Source organism: Macaca fascicularis, chromosome 6 (genome assembly GCF_037993035.2).
Source record: "Macaca fascicularis isolate 582-1 chromosome 6, T2T-MFA8v1.1".
NCBI classification, from domain to species: domain Eukaryota; kingdom Metazoa; phylum Chordata; class Mammalia; order Primates; family Cercopithecidae; genus Macaca; species Macaca fascicularis.
In genome coordinates this window covers 99,814,211-99,834,700 of record NC_088380.1, presented here as the reverse complement: position 1 = coordinate 99,834,700, position 20,490 = coordinate 99,814,211, and the positions used below count along the sequence as shown (strand labels likewise).

The 20,490-nt window shown below is 46.5% G+C and overlaps 1 pseudogene; it reads left to right on the top strand.

Moving 5' to 3' along the window:
* Positions 1 to 9,464: 9,464 nt before the first annotated feature.
* Positions 9,465 to 11,249, top strand: LOC135971124 (gamma-glutamylcyclotransferase-like; annotated as a pseudogene).
* Positions 11,250 to 20,490: the final 9,241 nt, after the last annotated feature.

The following is a 20,490-nucleotide window of genomic DNA, read 5'->3' as shown; positions in this document are numbered from 1 at the left end:
TGGGAAGACCAAAAGTCAACACAGAGGCTAACCCTTGAAAAGTGCTGCGAAATCTGTAATTCAGATCACAAGGAGGACTCTGTTGCTTTTCCACTCTGCTGGTGAAGAGAAAACAGAAGGTATCCTCTCAGTTTCCCAACGTATTTAGGTGAAAGATGCTTACCTCAAACCCACTTAAGCACAAAGAGAATTTACAAGCCCAAGCAATGGAAAAATGCAGGACTGGCTCATGCTCACCTGGAGAAGGAGGAGCTCAAATGGTGTCAGGAGAGCTCAAATGGTGTCAGGAGAGCTCAAATGGTGTCTCTCCCTCTCTTGGTTCTGCTTTATCCTGTTGTCTTCATCCTTACTGAGGCTTTCTTGGAGAGAAGATAAAACCCCAATAATTACAGATATACAAACTCAAAGTTCTCTAGCAAGAGAGCAGCTCTGGCCCAGGGGCTCCACGTATTGAATTGCATCTCATTGGTTCAAATTGTGTCCCAGGGTTTGAGAATTTACCAGAGGTTACCCCCTGGTAGAACTGAGTCTTAAAAGAGGAACCTAAGCCAAGGGCTAAAAGTAGGGGAGGGGTGGCTCCCCAAGAAGAAAAGATAGGTTCTGTTTCAGGAAGAAGGGATATTGAGCAGGTCAGACCACAGCTGTGTACTCTCTTCACCTGCTCAGCCCTGTGCCTCGCTGTGCTAATGGATAAGGCACACCTGATATCTTTGGAGGGCTCTAGAGTAGCTAAATCATAGATACTATTAGCCAAGCTAGCCTGCCCATTCAGTTGTGTTCGTTGAACAAATGTTTATTTATAGTAAGCCACAAACTAAATTGAGCCCATGCAGGGAGGGTTATTGGGTAAATCAACTTCCCAGAACTACTGTGTCAGGAATTACCACAGGCTTCTTGTTGGCCAAGCCCCTGGGGCCATACTTGGAGTCTTGGCTGACTGTCAGCTATATATATATTTTTTTGCCTTTCTACAAGCCCCAAGCCCCAGGTTCCAGCTTTTTTTTTTTTTTTTCCTCTGGTTCCTAGGTGTTTTCTCTTCTCCTAACTTTGGCTAGGCACAGGACACATCTTTCCAGCTACTTCTGACACTCACAAAAACAAGAAACAAGATTTTTGTCTTCATCAGGACTGGAGATTTACTGGGGACTGGGAAATGTTCGAGGATTCGGAAGTCTTCCTGCTTCCTTAGGGTTATTATTCCTGATCATCGCCCTTTTCCAGTTCTCAACCTTCCTGGCATTTCTGTCTCCTCTTCTGTGGCTGAAGTGGAACTCACGGGCCCTCTTGCTCCTGTGCACTGGCAGTGCCAGCTGCTACTTACTAAGCACCTACTCTAGGCCAGGCCCTGTGGAAAACACATTATCAGTATATCATCTCAAATGCTCCTCCCCTCTCCTCTGCAGTAAGTCCTATGACCCTCACCAAAGAGGAAACTGGGGGCTGGAGAGATTAAGTTACTCCCTTGCATTCTGTGGCCAGTGAGTGGCAGCCGAGGAACTGGGACTGGGTCTGCCTGGGACTGAAACCACGCTCTTGACCACCACACTATAGTCCCCTCTGTGGGCCTCTACTTCAGGAAGCCCTTTACCAGCACGTTCGCCTGAAATCACAGAATGGTAAGAACAAACGAGGGTGCCTGGAACACTGCTCAGGAGCCCCCCAAGGACTCGGGAAGGCCATTGGCACGCCTCATGACCACAAGGCTGAATGATTTCAATCTCTATGTCTGTCAACACACCACCCCCCAACGGCATGCACAGATTTATAATGGGGGTTTTCCTCGTGTGTCGCCCCTGCTGGTATCAAACCAGAACCACCTCTATTTTATGTAGTGTTTCTCAACCATATTTTACTCATGTGCCTTTCTGATAAGTGCAAAATTTTTACTACCACCATCCCAAATGCTCGGATGGTCCCCAGGGATTTCTTTCCTCCCACTGGGATTTTTGCATTTCTCCATCTCAACCGCCAGTGGATTTTGCCAATGGCAAAATTTCTCCATCTCACCTACCAATTCCTGTAGTTTGAATTACAAAAGAAATCCCCTCCTTTATGTTCCACATATAAAATATTCATGTAATATTCAATATCAGAACACACCCAGACATATTTAAAATATTAACGCCCCAGATGGCGTTGGCCCCAACCAATCAGAACTGCTGCTGGTCCTTGCCGCATGGTGAACTGCTGCCTAGTATCGGCCCTGTGTATACTTCCAGAAGTCCTGCGATGCTTCCTGGAGGCACCTCTCCCACCGCCACAACTGGGAATCCTGAGCTAGGACCTAGTGTTTCTGAGAATGTTGCCATAGAATTCAACTAGGTGAGGAAGAAATAAAAATGCAGATTGCATCATTCTCTTTCTCCTTTCTATTATGTAAACCTTCCCTCCCAACCAATTGCTTCAGCCTGGTGGGGCTGACCTTGCTCTCAGTACAAGGGATGGAATAATCCAAGAGGAGTAACAACAGCCAGCTGTGTCACTGTGTGTCAGAATAATGCCCCATGTGCATTAAGTTGCTATCAAGGGGCATCACCCTTTCCTCATCTCAAACTCCATCTATGAGGATACCCAGCTGGTGTCTATATGGCAGCCGCCCATTGTTCCTCCTGAGGGAATTTCCATTGGTTTTTCAGATCATGAGGAAATGAGGCACCTAGTTTCATAATTCCTGAATGTTGACCCAGTCCTGGAAGAAGCCAACGCCCAACTGGAACATTACTGCTCTCGCCTGTGTCAGAAGAGGAACAGGATGACATGGCAGGAATCTTAAAGTGCCTCCGACACCGCCTGTGAATCAGTACTCACCGGTCAGGGCCTTCAGGGTGATGTTGAAAGGCAAGGACACTGCTCAGCCCAGCAAAACAGCAGGGCCTAAAAGAGACGGGGCCAGAGTTGCGGGGGAAGGAAAAAACAAATTAAGTGCATGTCAGACACCATCTGCTGATTCCCAAAACTAATAAGAAGGTCTTTGCAAGGACTGCCATTCTCTACTGAAAGATTCAGAGGAGGAAAAAAAACAACTGTGCAACAAATGCTGTATTTTTGTTCACAAAAGATAAGATATATTCAATTCAATCAAATTTTATGGAGAACCTCTGGGTCGGACTGCAGGGCATGGAAAGGTGCATTCTCTTCAGCCCTCCACTAATGCACATAAGGGAAGCTTAGTCCAGAAATTTCTGGGATTCAGAGGAGGGAAAAAACTGAAATATCCACCCTTGAGATATTTTTAGTATCACCTCAAATCTCCAATGCCTTGGCTGGGGAAACCCCAAAGTTCCCCAATATTAACAATGCCCCAGGATTCCAACTCTCTGGGTCCTCTGACCTCAAGTTCCTGAGTTCCCCTCGGCCAGGTACCTCTGAGTTCTCCAAAAGAAAACACTCACATAGAAGGGAAAGTCATGCTGGAAACTCCAATAACAGGAGACTGGTTGAATGTATGAGGGTACATTCACAAAATGGAATCGTGAGTAGCATTCTAAAAATGAGTTAGGGGTACATCTGCTCAAGGTCAATTGCAAAGTGGCCAGGGCTGGGGCGGAACAGCAGCAGAAATGATACTGTTTAAGGAAAAATACGTGAAGGGCGTCCCCAGAAGGAGACACGAGAAACTGGTAACAGCAGTTGCTTTTGGCGAGAGGAACTGAAGCTAGGGGTCAGGAATGTCAGGAAACACATTTTTATAGGAGTTTTTGTAACAATAAATCAGAGTTACTTTAAAACATTTCCAAGAAGGAATTGGGGTAAGAGAAGCCATCACATGTAAACGTTAGGGAACCAGTTTCAACTTCACCGAAGATGCCCTAGAGGAGGAAAAAGTTCCTTTTAGAACACCTGCTACCAGGATCTCCTCCCCTGGCTTTCCTGCATCACCCCTTTGGCTCTGTTGGGTTTTTTCATGCCGTACACCAGACTTTAATTCTACCCTCTTCTTCAAAGTCACTGCATGGAAACGCCCTCTCTCAATGATCTGCTTAAACCAACAAATCTATATAGGTCATGTGAATCACTCCACTACCCTAGAGCATAAGAATTGCCACATTTCAGCCGGGCACGGTGGCTCAGCCTGTAATCCCAGCACTTTGGGAGGCTGAGGTGGGCGGATCACGAGGTCAAGAGATCGAGACCACCCTGGGCAACGTGGTGAAACCCCGTCTCTACTAAAAATACAAAAATTAGCTGGGTGTGGTGGCGGGTGCCTGTAGTCCCAGCTACTCAGGAGGCTGAGGCAAGAGAATGGCGTGAACCCAGGAGGTGGAGATTGCAGTGAGCTAAGATTGCGCTGCTGCACTCCAGCCTGGTGACAGAGCGAGACTCCATCTCAAAAACAAACAAAAAAAAGAATTGCCACGTTTCTTAATTTCTCTAAAGAAAATTAAATCTGGCCCAGTCCCCAATCACCTTGCCCTCATCCCTCCCTTGGGAAGATCAAAGAAGTCTAGAGTCCTAGAGTTTCCACCATTCAGGAACATTGGGCAGGGGCCTTCAGTGCAGCATGGTAGCCATGCTCCTTGTCCAGGCCCCCAGGACAATGTCCCCATCTGCAGGCTCCTCTGGTGGCCCCCACCATCTCCAGGTCAGGCAAGATCCTTGGCCCTTTCACTTGGCCCCCAGTTCCTAAGACTCTGGGTCTCCTCCCCAGGTATCCAGGGCCTCAGTTCACTCGGTTCACCTGAGATGTATATCTCAACTTGGGTGCTGGATGGTGAATGGCACACAAGTCCCCACCACTCAAGACTGGCCACCCTCTCTCTGCCATCAGAGCCAGGCCACTCCCTTCTTCTTCTCAAAGCCTGGTTGCCGTCCCCTACCTCTCTCCAGCTTACATTTCAAAACCACATCTCCATTCTAAAAAGCAAAAGAGCTTAGCATTTGTCCATTCCACACCCAGGACAAGGGAATCCAGAACTCAGAACACCTGTGTCTGTTCATGCCATAAGGGGGAAGAGGAAGTTACCTGCACAGCAAAGCAACTCCACTCAGGATTCACCCACCACTCTGCTACACCCTCCCCTCAGTAAATCTTTGTGCTTCAAGTGGCAGAAAATACTTTCCATAAATAAATGGGGATACACCCAAAGGGAGGTGAGGGCTGTCGTTAGCCAGGGTCCCTGAGACTCAGTTTCCTGGATTGAAAGTCACAGGGGAGTAAATTTCATAGTGAAACAACACCTCACAGAGCAGGTAAACTTCCCAAGACATGGCAGAGAAGCCTGTGCGCCATGTGAATTTTCTGCCTCCCAGCAAAGACGGAAAAGACACCTTTGAGTGTGTTTTCCTCTGAGGAAGGAAGGTCTCTGGAAGGAGCATAAGTCCAAGAGGACTCCCGGGGTTCCAATTGAATTGTTCCGGGTTGGGGCCCAGACAGGTATTTTTAAAGCTTCCCAGGAGACTCTCCTGTACAGACAGGTTGAAAGCCGGTTATGTAAAGGCCTACAGTATTGTGTTTCCTCTGTACCATGAGTTGGTTTCCCAACCCCAGTCTCCATTTTCGCATCGCCCAGCCTCACACCAACACCTGCTGTGTGTTCTCCAAGCTTCTATGTTCCTCACAGTCTCCAGGCCAACACATTTGGATGCCAAAATCCCCTGCTCATGTTTAGGGCCTCTTCCCCTCCTGGCACCCCCTTGTGGTATCCCAGATGCTGAAGTGGAGGCCTCAGGAACCCTCACTTAGGCATTAGAGGGAGTGTGGCTGGCACTAGCCTAAACGGCTGAGACCCTTTTGCCTTGGTAGCCAGACGGGATGCAGAGGGCAGCCACAGAGTACCACAGCAGGCTTTGGGGACGCTGCAGAGTGGTGGCCCAGGGTTTCCACAGCTGTGCCTTATGTCCCCATCTCCTCAGCTGGCAGGGCCTGGACTCCCTCTTCCATGCTGCCCTGCCCTCATTGTGGAGATTCTCACCTCTCTTCTGTTCCTTCACCAGCTTCACTGGCTGTGAGGTCAATGACTTCCTTCCTGCTACTGAGACATGTGACTGGTTACTCTTGGAGCAGTGAAGGCCTGGGAAGGACATGGGGATCCATCAGGCTGGTTTAGATTAGCCTATGTGACTCCAGGTTGCCGTGTTGGTTCTATTGTAATGGACCGACCTGGACCCATGGTTGGCTCCAAACCTCCCCAGTCAGCATCTTCTGCGTCAGTGTTTCCAACCCTCATTGTAAAAAGTTACCTTTCCCAGATTTTTGATAGGGGATTCAGAAGACTGACTTGTTGCCACCACTCACCTCCCTCCACACGCCCCTTCCTCAGCTTGTCCTGTGCTTGAGTATTTTCAGCAATCCAGATAGAGCCAGGCAAGCAGGGGTCTTACCTTGAGCAGAAGGACCTCAGAGGCTGCGTCATGAAGACTTTCCATCTCGGGCTGTTGTTTTGCCCTTTGAGACCAGCCGCTCTGGCAGCATCTTAGTGTGAGCCAAGAGTCAGATGTTCCTTCCCCATGGGATGATGGTGCCCTTGTCAGAAAGCCCCCTCCATTTCTGATCATCTGCTGCTTCTGTCACACGCAGACTGGCTCTCACCAGTGCCAACACCTCTTCCTGCATGTCAGTTATGGCACAGGGCCTGGGGACCATCTCATGCTCCAGCCCTTAGGCATCACCAGTCACACAGAGACAGCCGGTTTTCTTCCTTCCTCCCCACTGCCGTGTCACTGCTGAAGGGCCAAGACCTTTTGAGATGGACTTGCAAGATCGGTGTCTCCACATTTCTCTGAATACTGCAGAAGCAAGATACTTGGGCCTGCCACGACTACCAAACCCTCTGTCCCCTCTTTCCCAGCGTGGTCATGATTAGTAGACCTGGATGTGTTTCATGTTCGTATGAACTCCTGTCTGGTTCTCCAGTTTCCCATGAAGGCCTCAAAGAGTTGATTACGTACTTTTCATTTTTGGTACTTACTGTTTCTCTTTATTTTCTTACGTAAGTCATATAGGAATATATCCTGATCGTGTAAGTTTCAAATAATATAGAAACCTACAGAGGAAAGCTGAAAACCTGCACCATCCTGCTCCAGGTCACTCCTGCTCAAGGTCGCACTGCCCAGTCCCCTGTCTAGGCACCCACACTGCACAGAACATGCATCTATACATGTGTAATTTTTTTTTTCATTTTTTAGATGTAGATATTACTTTGCAAAGTAACAAACTTAGTATGTTTTTTGCTTGGAAATGTTTCATGTTAGGATATACAGCTCTATCTCATTCATATATAATCATACACACATGTATATAATGCTTTCATACCCTAGATTGTTATATTCATAAAAAAGAGATTGTCCTACACACATGGTTCTGCACTTTGTTTTTTGTTTTTTGTGAGTGGTTTTGTTTGTTTGTTTGTTTGTTTGTTTTCTTCTTGTTTTGTTTTGTTTTGAGATGGAGTCTCACTCTATCACCCAGACTGGAGTGCAGTGCTGTGATCTCAGTTCACTGCAACTTCCACCACCCAGATTCAAGCGATTCTCTTGCCTCAGCCTCCCAAGTAGCTGGGATTACAGGCACATGCCACCATACCCAGCTAAGTTTTGTGTTTTTGGTAGAGATGGGGTTTCACCGTGTTGGCCAGGCTGATCTCAAACTCCTGACCTCAAATGATCCACCCACCTCGGTCCCCCAAAGTGCTGAGATTACAGGCGTGACCCACTGCACCCAGCCCACTTTGATTTTAGACACAGAATACTCAGCACATACATTCCTTCCTTGGTTTTATCAACAATTGCATCCTCTTTCATAGTTTGGATGTGCCAAAAATATATTAGCTAGAAGCCCACTGGAGAACATTTTGTCACAAGTACACTTCTCATCTATCTGTGTGAGAGTCCTGTAGTTGAACCTCATATTCTGCGGAGGAGTAATGAAATATGAAAGCCGAAAGTTACTACACAGGGAAAAAGTGCTGGATGGAAAGGAATGGCAGAAAGGATTCTTGGATGAGGAAGGGCTAAGTGGCTGTTGTTTCCTCTTGATTCCTTTCCTAAACTTTCTGGTGATGTGAGTCAATAGTTATTATTAGCTCAGAGTTTTACCTTTCAGTTTCAGCTTTAGTTTGACCTCAAGCTCTTTTGACAAGTCATTCCAAGTGACAGTTCCATCTACACATGAGCCCAGAGATTGTTTCTGGGTGGGACAAACTGTCCTTTCTAATTGAAGATGCTCTATCCCTAAGTGATTCATTTCCTTTGAGCATCTCAGCTCATGTTTAATTTCTTTGCAACCAGGTGTGTGAATGTAACTCTTCTGTATAAGGCAAGTCTATACCCATACACCTGATATTAATAAACTATTGATTTCATGTTTGTTGCATTGCTAAATTTACAGCCTAGGCAATTTGTTTTCCTCCAGAAGTACTGCCTCCATAATTAAATAGACTTCATTTAATTGTGGGGTCATGTTAACCAAAATTATGTTTCCCAAAAGCTTGAAAGTATTTTTTAAAAAACTTTTATTGTTTTGTTTCAGCATTTGTGACATTGCTACACAAATTCAGTCATGCAGCTCACCGAGTGCCTACTGAATTTCCTGTCACGCAGAGCCTGAATTTCCTGTCATTGAGCATAACCTTTTAAAAATATTATTGTTTTTTTAAACCCTGGCACTAAACCAGTTTTCATCTTCATCTTGACTTAATGCCTCCCCACTCTGCTCTCTCATCTTCTTCTCCTGGCTCCACTCACCTCCTCTGTAGCCAGGAACCCACAGTTGGCTATTTCGGCCATGTGTCCAGAGTCTGGAATCCGTTGTCCCCTTGGGCTTGCACTGTGGCCAGTTAGCTTGCCCATCCTCAGCCTCGGCACCCTCCTTGTCTGTCCCCTCCCCGCCCCCTCTGGTGCACCCTCCAAAGGTGCACCTGTCTTTTCTGAGGTCAGTCCCACTGCCTGGCCCTCTGTCCCCTCCTCCAGTGCTGTTGGTGACTTTGCTCCATCAAGCATCCTCTTTTTCTCTCTCTGTCTCTCTCTCGCTCATATTTCCCCCCGTCAACTAGTTGCTTCCTCTACAAAAGGAAAAAATAAAACAAATATAGTCAAGGTTCCCTTAAACAAAAGATGCTTTTTCTCAACACTGCTATTCCCTCAGGTTATTATTGTATCTCATACCCTTCTGCCACCATTCTTTAAAGTCTAGTCCAAACTGGTTTCTCCACCTCCCTACATCCCAGTACCTACTTTAAATAAATAAAAAGAGTAAACATACAAGTGAAAGTGCATATGGTAAATAGTCAATGAAGAAAGATGGAAAATAAAAAGCCCCTTCCTCATCTGACTGATGGGGAAATTATTAATTAATTAATTAATTGAGTCATCAGTCCCTTTTTAGAAAAAATAATATATATTGATTTTATATATTGTATTGTGTATATGTATAACATATTATATATATTGTACATATACCCACACCTGCAAATATATATGTAATCTTCTAAATTTCACACATATGGAATCATACGCTGGTCTGACCTTTTTAAAAAAATTTAATAACATATCCTGGTACAAGAATCCAAAAATAGGGGTTGCCCCTGGTGAGAGAATCTGAACTGATGAGGAATAGGGTAAAAGAGCAACTTGCTGGAGGCGGCGGCCAGGGAGTCACTGGGCCAGGGTCCTGGGCCGCCGCGCTGCTCTCTCTGGCTGCTCCTCACAGCTCTGCTCCAGGTTCCCGTTCAGGCAGCAGTGGGACATGGCGAACTCGGGCTGCAGGGACGTCCCGGGCCCGGATGAGGACAGTTTTCTGTACTTCGTCTACGGCAGCAACCTGCTGATGAGAGTATCCACCTCCGAAACCCCTCAGCGGCGTTTTTTTGTGTGGCCCGCCTGCAGATCGAGACCATCCAGGCCAACATGGTGAAACTCCGTCTCTATTACAAATACAAAACTTAGTTGGGTGTGGTGGCGCACACCTGTAATCCCAGTTACCCAGGAGGCTGAGGCAGGAGAATGGCTTGAATCCGGAAGGCGGGGCTTGCAGTGAGCCGAGATTGCGCCACGGCGCTCCAGCCTGGCGACAGAGCGAGACTCCGTCTCAAAAAAAAAAAAAAGGAAAATATGTTGCAATAGAAGTTAAAGTTTCAACTCAAGAAGAAAGAGAACTAACCTGTCAAAGTTATCTGATGACAAATTACGAAAGTACTCCTCTGTCTTCACAGTATAAAAAGATTATTTGCATGGGTGCAAAAAAAATGGTTTGCCACTGGAGTATCAAGAGAAGTTAAAAGCAATAGAACCAATTGACTATACAGGAAAGGTCTCGGAAGAAATTGAAAACATCATCAAAAAGGGGGAAACACAGACTCTTTAGAACATAATGGAATATATCTAAGGATATTCTGTGTGCTAATATAAAATATTTTTAACACTTGAGAACAGGGATCTGGGGGATCTCCATGTTTGATTCATTTTCAACAGTGCTCTGAAGGAATATCTCACTTGGGTGACTCCTTGTTTTCACACTATAAAAATAAACTGAGTTAGGAGTTAGACAATTTAAAAGGGGGATATGGGACCCTGAAATGTATGACAAATGGATGTGAGTTACCCTTCTGTAAACACTGAAAGCTCTTCTCTTGACTTGATCTTAAGTGTCTCCTTGCTTCGGTAAAGAATAGATTTGTAGCTCGCTTGATGATGGTGCTGGTGAATTGCTCTGCTCTGTCTGAGATTTGTAAAAATCAGATTAATGAGAGTAATCTGCAGATAATTGATAATAACATTTTGAAAACTGGAAAGATGGTATACTGTTTTTAGAGGAATAAACATGTTTGTGGTTTTTAAAAAAAGAGAAACTTGCTTTGCACTGTATACCCTTTTGTATTATTAGGATTTTATACTATGTTTACATGTTGCCTATTTAATAAGTCACTTAAAGTGATTTATGTATCTTGAATATCTTTCCATATTAGCATGTACAGACAGAACTCATGATTTTGTGGATATGGGCAGACTATCTCTGGAAAGATACAGAAGGAATGAGGAAAAGCCTCCTGAGGAATGCCTTGCAGACTGACCCCAGGTCAGGTATACTTCCTGCATACCTTTCATGCTGGTTTTTGGTGGCTTGTTATCATGTACAAATATTACACAAAATAGGCTTCAAAAGAACTAGTTATATAGATGTACCATGATTTGTATAATTAGTTCCTTATTCATGGATATTTAGGCCATTCTCAAGTTTTAAAGTGATTATTATCATCGTTATTACAAACAGCATCACAGGGAGAATCCAGTACATGCATCTGTAATGCCACGGTGCTGTTTCTTCTCTCCCTGTCCCAGACCCCTCTCCTCTGTTGTTGTCTGTACACAGATCTCGTGATGGCGCTTTCTGACTACTCATACTTGAATCTGGCGAGTTTTCCTTTGCAGGTGGTCTGGTGGGGAAGGCCAGGGTCAGGTTCCACTTTCTGGAATGCTCTCATGACCCAGGATGTGGGTAAGAGACTCCTTTAGGCAGAGGGCAGGCAGGTGGAAGGCTGTGTGCATCCCAGTGTCTCTTCTGCCTCCTGCCAACCGGATAGGCCAATTGTAGCATGCAACTTGTCTGGAAGTATCCTCATTTATCCTCACTTCCTCTGCCCCTCAGGACCAAACCGAGTGCAGAGTAGCTCCCATCACCCCACTCCTTCTGGGACAAATAATAGATTTGAGTTTTGCACCTCGGTGTGAACCTGTTACCTTAAAGAGATAAATTTGATTGCTTTTTTCTGAGCTATAAGGGTCCTGTCTCCATTCTTTCATCCTCCCTGTTCCCTCTCACTGCTTTGGCATGCCTTCTGCCTATTTTGTGTAATATTTATATGTGATAACAAGAACACAAAAACTAGCACAAAAGATATGCAGGAAGTATATCTGGCCTGGGGTCAGTCTGCAAGTCATTCTTCAAGAGGCATATCCTCATTTCTTCTCTATCCTTCCAGAGATAGTCTGCCCATATCCACATATATGGAGCTGTGGGAAACTAACCTAAAATGTGGGAGGGGGGTTTTAACTGATCACAACTTACAAGAGTGCTCTGTCCAATCTCCCATCCCTATGAGGGAGGCAGAAAATGAAGGGGTCCCATAGCTTTCTTCTTGCTTTTAGCTGTTAAAAATTCTGGTCTAATCTAGTCTAAAATTATGATCTTACCTACTCAAACCACCCACCCCCATCATGAGCTGGGGGCACCTGCAGTGGGCAAGGGGCATATCTGTCTTTTACTCCTGTCCCCTCACTTTTCCTCTTGGAGTAGAGAGGGATGAGCCATGATCAGGTTCAATGACAACTTCTGCCTAACCTTTATCAAAGTTGGGGACTGGGAGATTCAATGGGGAGGGAGGGTAACTGTCTCCTTACTGAACTTCCTGCGTTATGGTTCTTTCTCTGTGAATGCTCATGGCCTCACTGGCCAACACTAACCATCTGAATGTCTGGCACCCTAAAACAGGCTCTTTGAGGCTAGCAGGTAAGTTCTTCAGAGAGGCTCTCTCACATACATGGCTTCTCCAATGTGGCGGATCCAGCTGCAGGTTGACCTCTTCCAGCCCCTTCAGCCTCTACCTCTGTGAGCATAGCCTCTTATGCTTGGGTCTCCTTGCCCAGTGACAGGAAACAAGACAACTCAAGACTGTCACCTTCCATGGTGTCCACTTGCCCATCGGAGACTCACGTGTCCCTTTCAAGGCAGACTCTGCTGTTTCTCTCAAGGCTCTTTGCCCCTGCTCAACAGGAACAGGGCAGATCAATGCATCAACTATACCTAAGCAGCTGACCAACTGGTAAATGAGGCACCGGCCTCCTCTTCTTGCAAGTAAACTCCAATCTTTAATGATGTTTCTCTTGGAGCCCATTTCATGTGGCTTGCAGCAGGGCATGGTGGGGAAGGAAAAACTCCAACACTGGTTACTAGGCCAACTAGGGTGGGAAGGTGGGGAGTGTGTGCTGATAGCTGCAAGGTCAGTTGTTTCATCTTTAAGAAAGCCCTGGAAAGGAATTCTGGCCTGTTGTTGGTGGCTTTCTATACAAGGTGCATTATTAATCCTTCATAGTCCTCAGCTTTGCCCTTCCAATTCTACTCTAACAAACAAGAAAGTCCCACTCGAGATACCATTTTTTAAACATAAATGGTAGCTAGCATACTGATGTCACTGTGCTGCATCTTAATAACATATCCTAATAACATCTTAAGCAATATCTTAACGTCTTAGAGATATGTTATTTCATATCAACTGACTTAATTCTGCCTCTTAAAAAAACATTTTAAAGTATTTCATTATATTGATATATTTCTAATTAGTGCCCCTTCAAGGAGTATTTAAATTGAACACTTGTCAATGTTTTATTTTTGTATTTACAACAAAAAGATATCCAGTTCATAGATTGTTTGGGGGTTGAACGTGTATCGACAAAAAGAATTATCCAGATAAAAGTTAGACTAGGAATAAGATGATAACAGGAATGTCTCATTTAATGATAACAGGAATGTGGGGTGAGTTGATGACAGGCCTAGTTAAGCACTGCTGAGCCTCTGTTAGCTGTGTGGAGTAAGCCTAGCTTAGGAAGGAGCTGGTGCTCAGACAGACCGCCAGCTGGTAGAAACATCACAAAGAGATTTCAGAGAGAAATGTGCTCAGGTGTGTTTTCAGAAAAGCCTTGCAATGTGAATCTCAAGTCACTTCTGTTTGGGACCACTCTTTTTCTTTCTCACAAGCAAGGCTGTGATTCTATCTCATATGATGTCTCGCACACAGGTGGTTCCTCTCCCTGATCCTGGATCTGAGATCCTGAATGACACTATGACATGTTCCCTCTTACTTGAAAGTTGTGTGTGCCTTGGGTGCAGGCACAGTTTCCCTGAGGAGTGGGCTCCCGCTCCATGAGGGACACTCAGCATTCTTTTCATAGATGTGAATTCCTGCCTGTTCCATGGAGGGGCGCAAGGGGAGGCTGGACAAGTGCCCCGTGGGAAAATGCCACGGCATGGAGGCAAGCTCATGAGGGGGTTACAATAGATGGTCTTCGGGACCCCTTTCAGGCTTGTTTTATCCTTCCTTTAAGACCTTGGAATTTGCTCTGTAGAGCAGCAGAGAGAGCATCTGCTTTGGACCCAGCACCTGAGCTTGAATCCCACATCTGCCTCTTCCTTGCTGGGAAGCCCAGGACAAAGTCTCCTAACCTTCCTCTGTCTGTTTTCTTACCTGCAAATGGCAGGTACTGATACCTACGGCAATGGGATATTTATTTGTTAAATAAATATCATTTCGATAACCTCATTGAAAAACATTTAGGCCTGGAGTAGATAAAACCTTCTTCTCAACAGCACAAGCCCCACCTTTTATTTCAGCGTTTTCAGTTTTGTCTGTCTAAGCAAGATAAAGTTCCCATTGGTGGCTCACTCGTTCTAAGAAGTTTGTGCTAGGAGTTGGCAATGAACGCAGTTGGTTGCCTACCCCACCACCATTTTTCTCTTCTTCCTTCCTAGGGAATTCCTGTTTGTTAAGGAATCTACTTCTCCCCATCAGAGCTCTCCCTTTAGAAGTCAAACCAGTTCCAATCCAGCAATGGGCCTCATTTTCTCCAAAAGTGGTGGTCACTCCATTCCTTTTGCTAGTCTCTGGGTCAGGAATTAGCCTGTGATGCAATTTAACCAATAACACAAGGTGAGGTTTCCTGTGGGAAAACTTTAGAATAACACTTTCCCATTTCCTCTGGACATGGTTGTTTGCAGAGACAGGGCAACAAGAGAGACTTTCCAAATGTATGGCAGAGCCTGTAGGGAGGCGGCCTGTAGGGAGGCGGCCTCTACTCCTGACCTTGGTTGAACTTCAAGTCCCTCAGGTTAGGAAGACTTTCCTTATTCTTCCAGTCAGTTTGGGATCCAAAATATCAACTTTTCAAAGTTGCTGTGATGATTAGAGATCATGCATATAAAGCTCTTAGCACTGAGCCCAGCACACAGTAGGTACATAGTAAATGGTAGCTGTCAGTGTTACCGAGTTCAGTATCACACAGCCCCACATAGAGGTAGAAGGCAAGGAAACATCTGGCCAGAGAGACTGCAGTTAGAGCCAGAGCCAGTGACCCCCGCAGTCAAATCTGAAGAGGGCCAGAGAGAGCTTCCTAAAGAATTAGACTCTGAAAACAAGGCACGGCCCCAAACCAGAACCTTCATTGTCTGAGGTTGAAAAGGGCGGCTGGTACTAAGGGTCTCTCACCTGAGCCTCCACAGCAGCATGCCTAGGGGGCCACATGGGCAGCCATGCTTAGTGTAGCAGCCTTGAGGGCAGCTGGAGCAATGGCAGCCCACCACCCCCTGAACCGCCCCTTTGTACACTTCAAGCCTTGTGGAAGCCAGGACTGGTCCCAGGGTGAACACAGAGGGACCCTGAAAGTTTTGCCAGCTCCAGAGCATTCCTGTCACTCATTACAGCCTTTCTGTGATCAAACTGCATTTAGGTACTCACTGTGTGACTTGGGAGATGTGACACCGTCACTAATACATCAAACATTTGACTACAAATCTATCCATGTGTAAAGTATACCTGTTCCGCTCCTCGGTGCCTGTGTGTGAAGTCCTCCCTCTGCAATGTGGTAAAGTTCCCCTGTTCTCTGCCTGCTCTCCAGTTGTCTCTCTCTCCTCTCCCTACTCAAACCCTAACGCTCTATTCATGTTCAATGTTGAGCACTGTTTATGTTGTTCTTCTTCTTCCTACTCCCTCTGCCTGCAATGCCCTTCCCTTCCTTGTACACTCACAAGCTTCTTATCCCTCAAGATTCAGCCTGGCTCTCCTTTGATATGGGCCCTTTCCCCAGCCAACCTCCAGGTGGGAATGATTACTCCCTTTGGTTAACCTAATGCCCATACACATTTCTGTTAACCAGAATACTTTCTAACAGTCCATTTTCCGTGTTTATATCGCCCACTAAACTATAAACTCCTAAGACCTGGGGCTGTATGATGGATGTTTGTGTTTGGCTGAGAGTAGTTGATTAATAAATGTCTGTTGGATGGATGGGTGGGTGGATGGATAAGAACCAGTGTGGGCTGTGGTAATGCAGAGATAAAAGTCCTTTCCCTGCCCTCAAGGAACTCACTATAGATCACAGAAAATTAATACAAAGGAACAATGACATGTGATGAGTCAGGGCGCAGTATGACACGTGAGCCCCATGGAGGGGCACCCATCCCATGGGGGAAAGAGGTGAGTGTTTTTGGGTACTTCTTGGAGGTGCTAACACACCATCCTGATCTGGATCCCTTTGGGCCAGCAGGAGTCAGCCACCCAGAAACAAGAGGAAGGGCACCCTGGGCACAGGGAGCAACAGGTCCCAAGTGTGAGTGGCAGCAGTGAGGACATGGCTCAGAGTCCAAACAGTTGGAGCAAAGGAGAAATTGTTGCAGAACGTTCCCCTTAGTTCATGTAAAACTGGGCTCTTGTCACACGACCAGGAAAGATGAGGCTTGCGGACACATAGAAGGGTGAGGAAAATGGAATTTATTGGATGAAAAGAAAAAAGGAAAAATAACTCTCAGCAAAACAAGAGAGAGTCCTGATAGCAGGTTTCCCAGCTCACAGATTGAGTTCCAGGTCAGGACACAGGAACAGGAAAGGCCAGGCTCCTCCTCGCTGCAAACGGTGCAAACTTCCCAAGGTTTCACTCCATCTTCCCAGTGCACAGGTGGACATTATTCAGAAAGAATCAGTCGGGAAAGGGCAGGCCTCATCTGGGACCAGCTGTCCAGTGTTTTGTCTTTGTTTCCGGTATTTTTTGAGACAGACTTTTGCTCTTGTAGCCCAGGCCAGAGTGCAATGGCGAGATCTCGCTCACTGCAACCTCTGCCTCCTGGGTTGAAGCAATTCTCCTGCCTCAGCCTTCCAAGTAGCTGGGATTACAGGCACCCGCCACCACGCCCAGCTAATTTTTTTGTATTTTTAGTAGAGATGGGGTTTCACCATGTTGGCCAGGCTGGTCTTTAACTCCTGACCTCAGGTGATCCACCCGCCTCGGCCTCCCAAAGTGCTAGGACAGCAATCCAGTTTTTCAGCCTTCAGGTTGTTTTAGACTTGGAGGCAGGGTTTTACCAGGGACCACTGGCTGCCTCCTGTCTCTTAGATGTTGAGGGGAAGCTGGGATATGGTGAACAGGGCAGGGAGGACCCATCACATAGGGCCACATCCCCACAAGGAAATCTGGATTTTGTCCTGGGGAAACATGGACTAGTTTTGTGTTTGTTTGTTTTTTGAGATGGAGTCTTGTTCTGTCGCCCAGTGTGGTGGCACGATCTTGGCTCACTGCAACTTCTGCCTCCCGGGTTCAAGAGATTCTCCTGCCTCAGCCTCCCGAAGAGCTGGGACTACAGGCGCACACCACCACACCCAGCTAACTTTTGTACTTTTAGTAGAGATGGGGTTTCACCATATTGGCCAGACTGGTCTCAAACTCCTGACCTCGTGATCCGCCCACCTTGGCCTCCCAAAGTGTTGGGATTACAGGCATGAGCCACCGCGCCCAGCCCATGGACTAGTTTTAAGATGGAACAAGATAGGGTGTGTATTTTTAAAGATTGCCCCAGCAGCAGTGTGGAGTAGGCAGCGAGGCGAAGGTGGAGGTGCTACAAGAGGGAGTGAAGAACAAATGAGGGCTGGACCAATGGGAGCAGTCAGATGTTCAGACCAGGGAGGCACTCAGGGGGCAAACTTGGTAGGGTTTGGCCACTGTGCATAAGTAAAAGCAGAGGGTAGCACAGATGCCTGCCAGGTTTCCACCCTGGCCAAAAAAGTACTTGAAGGTGCATGCAGGCTCACTGAGCAGTTATGGAGGAAACAGGGTGGCTTCAGGAGAGATTCAGTTTTGGTTCCCTAGAGGCTGAGAGGCTTAAGGAATCCCCAGGTGGGTCTTTTCAGTAGGCAATGAGATAGCCATCCCTGAAGCTTAGGAGACAGGTCCAGATAAAGAAAAATATGTGATGCTCATAAGTAAAAACTGACAGCTGGAGCCATGTGTGGAGCTACAACCTCTCAAGGAGTGGGTGTGTACACAGCGGGAAGATCAAGCCCCAAGACAGACCATATGCGTAGGTAAAATTTTTAACAAAGAGACTGAGACAATATCCAGATAGGAAGAGCAAAAAGATCATGCTGCAATGGGCATTGGGAAGAGGAAAACTTCCAGGGGCCTGCAGGGATGTACAACGTCAAACCCTGCACAGTGAGTAAGTAAGGAAAAAACCTAAAGAACGTTCATTTGTGGCCACATGTTTTGCAGCCCTCATCAGCCTGTGAGTACAGATGAAGTCACATTAAGAGTAACCACACATATTTCACTAGCTTGTTGCCAACCATCTGCACAGCAGGACTGATTCTGCCCTAAAAAATGCCCTCACTTCTCACCCTCCAAGATGTATTTTCTGGGAGTGCCTGGGGGTGTCTCACACAAGCCGAAGGAGAGTCCACACGTGTTAGTCCACGCGCACACCCTCTTTCTGTCTACAGCACTTGAGGCATCTGCAGCCCCCATGGCGGCTTCCCACTGAGATGCCCTGAGGTCCATGCTGGGTTTCAGCTCCTGCTCTACAATGCAGCAGAGGCTTCTAGGCTCGTCATTTTTCACTGAGTTGAAGCCACAGCATTTTCTGAGAAATGGAGAGGACACCCCTTCTTTGCCATCTCTTTGTCACCCGTGTTCCACATGATGCCTCACCAAAAAAAAAAAAAAAAAAAAAAAAAAAAAATGCCTTCTTTAGCTTGTGCCTTATGTCCTAATGCTTCAGACACCAGGCAGTCCCTGGGACTGAGTGAGAGGCAGACAATAGTCTCCCTGGACCCCAGCCTCTACCCCAGGTTTGGGGCAGGTGACTAACTGCAAAAGGTCAGGATACCTAGCTAAATGGTTATTTGGCGACATAGAGGCCATGATTGGTGTTGGCCAACAATTCGGCAGAATGGTTGACAAGGTCAGATTGCAACAAAATGAGAGGATGGAGGTGAGAAAGGTACAGACAGTAAATTTCACGAAAGGGCAGAGGCAGGAAAGCAGGAAATGGAGAGTGGTGGTGGTGGTGGTGGTGGCTTTTAACTTGAACACAGTGGCAGGCTGAGGAAGAGGCAGCAGGAAGGGAGGAGCCAACCACAGACGGGAGAAGAGAAAGGCTCTGAGTGAGGAGCAGGTGCAAGTCATGCGGATAAACCTCAGGCTGAGGGAACCTAAGGCAGCAGCCCTGAGGGCCCTGAAAGAGACCCTGGACCTCCTGGCGGGGGTCTCTGGAAGGAGCCTGGCCACAGAGTTCGGAGGTAAAAGACTAAAAAAAGAGAGGAGAGTCAGACTCTGTGGCGGGGCCTCCTCTGGAGGGAAGTGGGAAGTCCGGGGCCCTGACCGCGCCGGGGGGCCTCCCAGCCACATCCTTTTCTCTGGACAGAGCTGTCACTTAGCTCCCCCTCCGTGACTCAGAATCTGACTTTCATTTTACTATTTTAATTTTATTAACGATGAGAGTCACAGTAAAAAGCTGCTTCCGGGAGTGGATTTTCTTCCCTTCCCTTGATCGCAGTTTGCTTGGGATTCCTCGCACGTGGCAGTGGCGGTGTCCAGCTGTGGCCTTCGCCCCAACTCTTTGAAGATACTCCGGTTTCACCGTAAAGCTAGCTTCCTGGGGAAAGGCTGATTCACGTTTAAAGGACATGGTTTTTCCATGATTTGTTTATTTAAGCTACCATACGCTAGAGGGGGCCGGAACTAGACCCAAGAGTAGAAGACTGTGCTCCGCGGGGTAAGGAGAACTGGCACCCTGGCGAAGACCGAAAGATTTCCTACTGGTACAACCCGTGTCTTAATAACACCTGAAGTGAATGTGGTGTCTGAGCGACAACACTACTTCCCCTCACAAACAGTAAATGCAGAGGGTCACAAACAGAGGGTCAACCAGAAAAAAAAGATTCTCATTTCATCTGTAGTTTTGTATCAGGGATTGTGTTGGAATTTGCCTCCATATTAAACTGCTGTTCAAGGGTTACCAACTCAGATGGTTATGGAGTGAAGCCGGTGTCTCAGGCATGGGCCTGTCGTTGTTACCTGTGGCAAACCAAAGCCACTACTTGCCCTATACAAAGGGGACATCAGCTGTCAGCCCCAGCAGCTTCCACTAAAAGACGCAAGCTCTGTATTGCCCGACCTGACTTTTCAGAGAGAAGTTGTAAGTCCACATTGTTTTGTGAGACCTCCAGATTTTTAAATACTGAGAATAATTTCAATAAAAAGATCACAACAACAAACACCCCCCATACAGTCCAAGCAAAATGCTCTGAGAGCGACCTTCCTAAGGAGTGCAAAGTCACAGTTTCAATTTCACTTCCTCTAAAGAGATTTCAAAGTGTTCTGTTTCTTAAGTGATTCTGTTTGCATTTTAAAATACAACTGTATCTCCGAGAGGTAAAACAATAATTTGCTCTAAGAAGTCACTGCTTCCTCAGCCCCTTTGTGAGTAAGCAATGTATGCTTCCCCAGAGGTGACTAAAC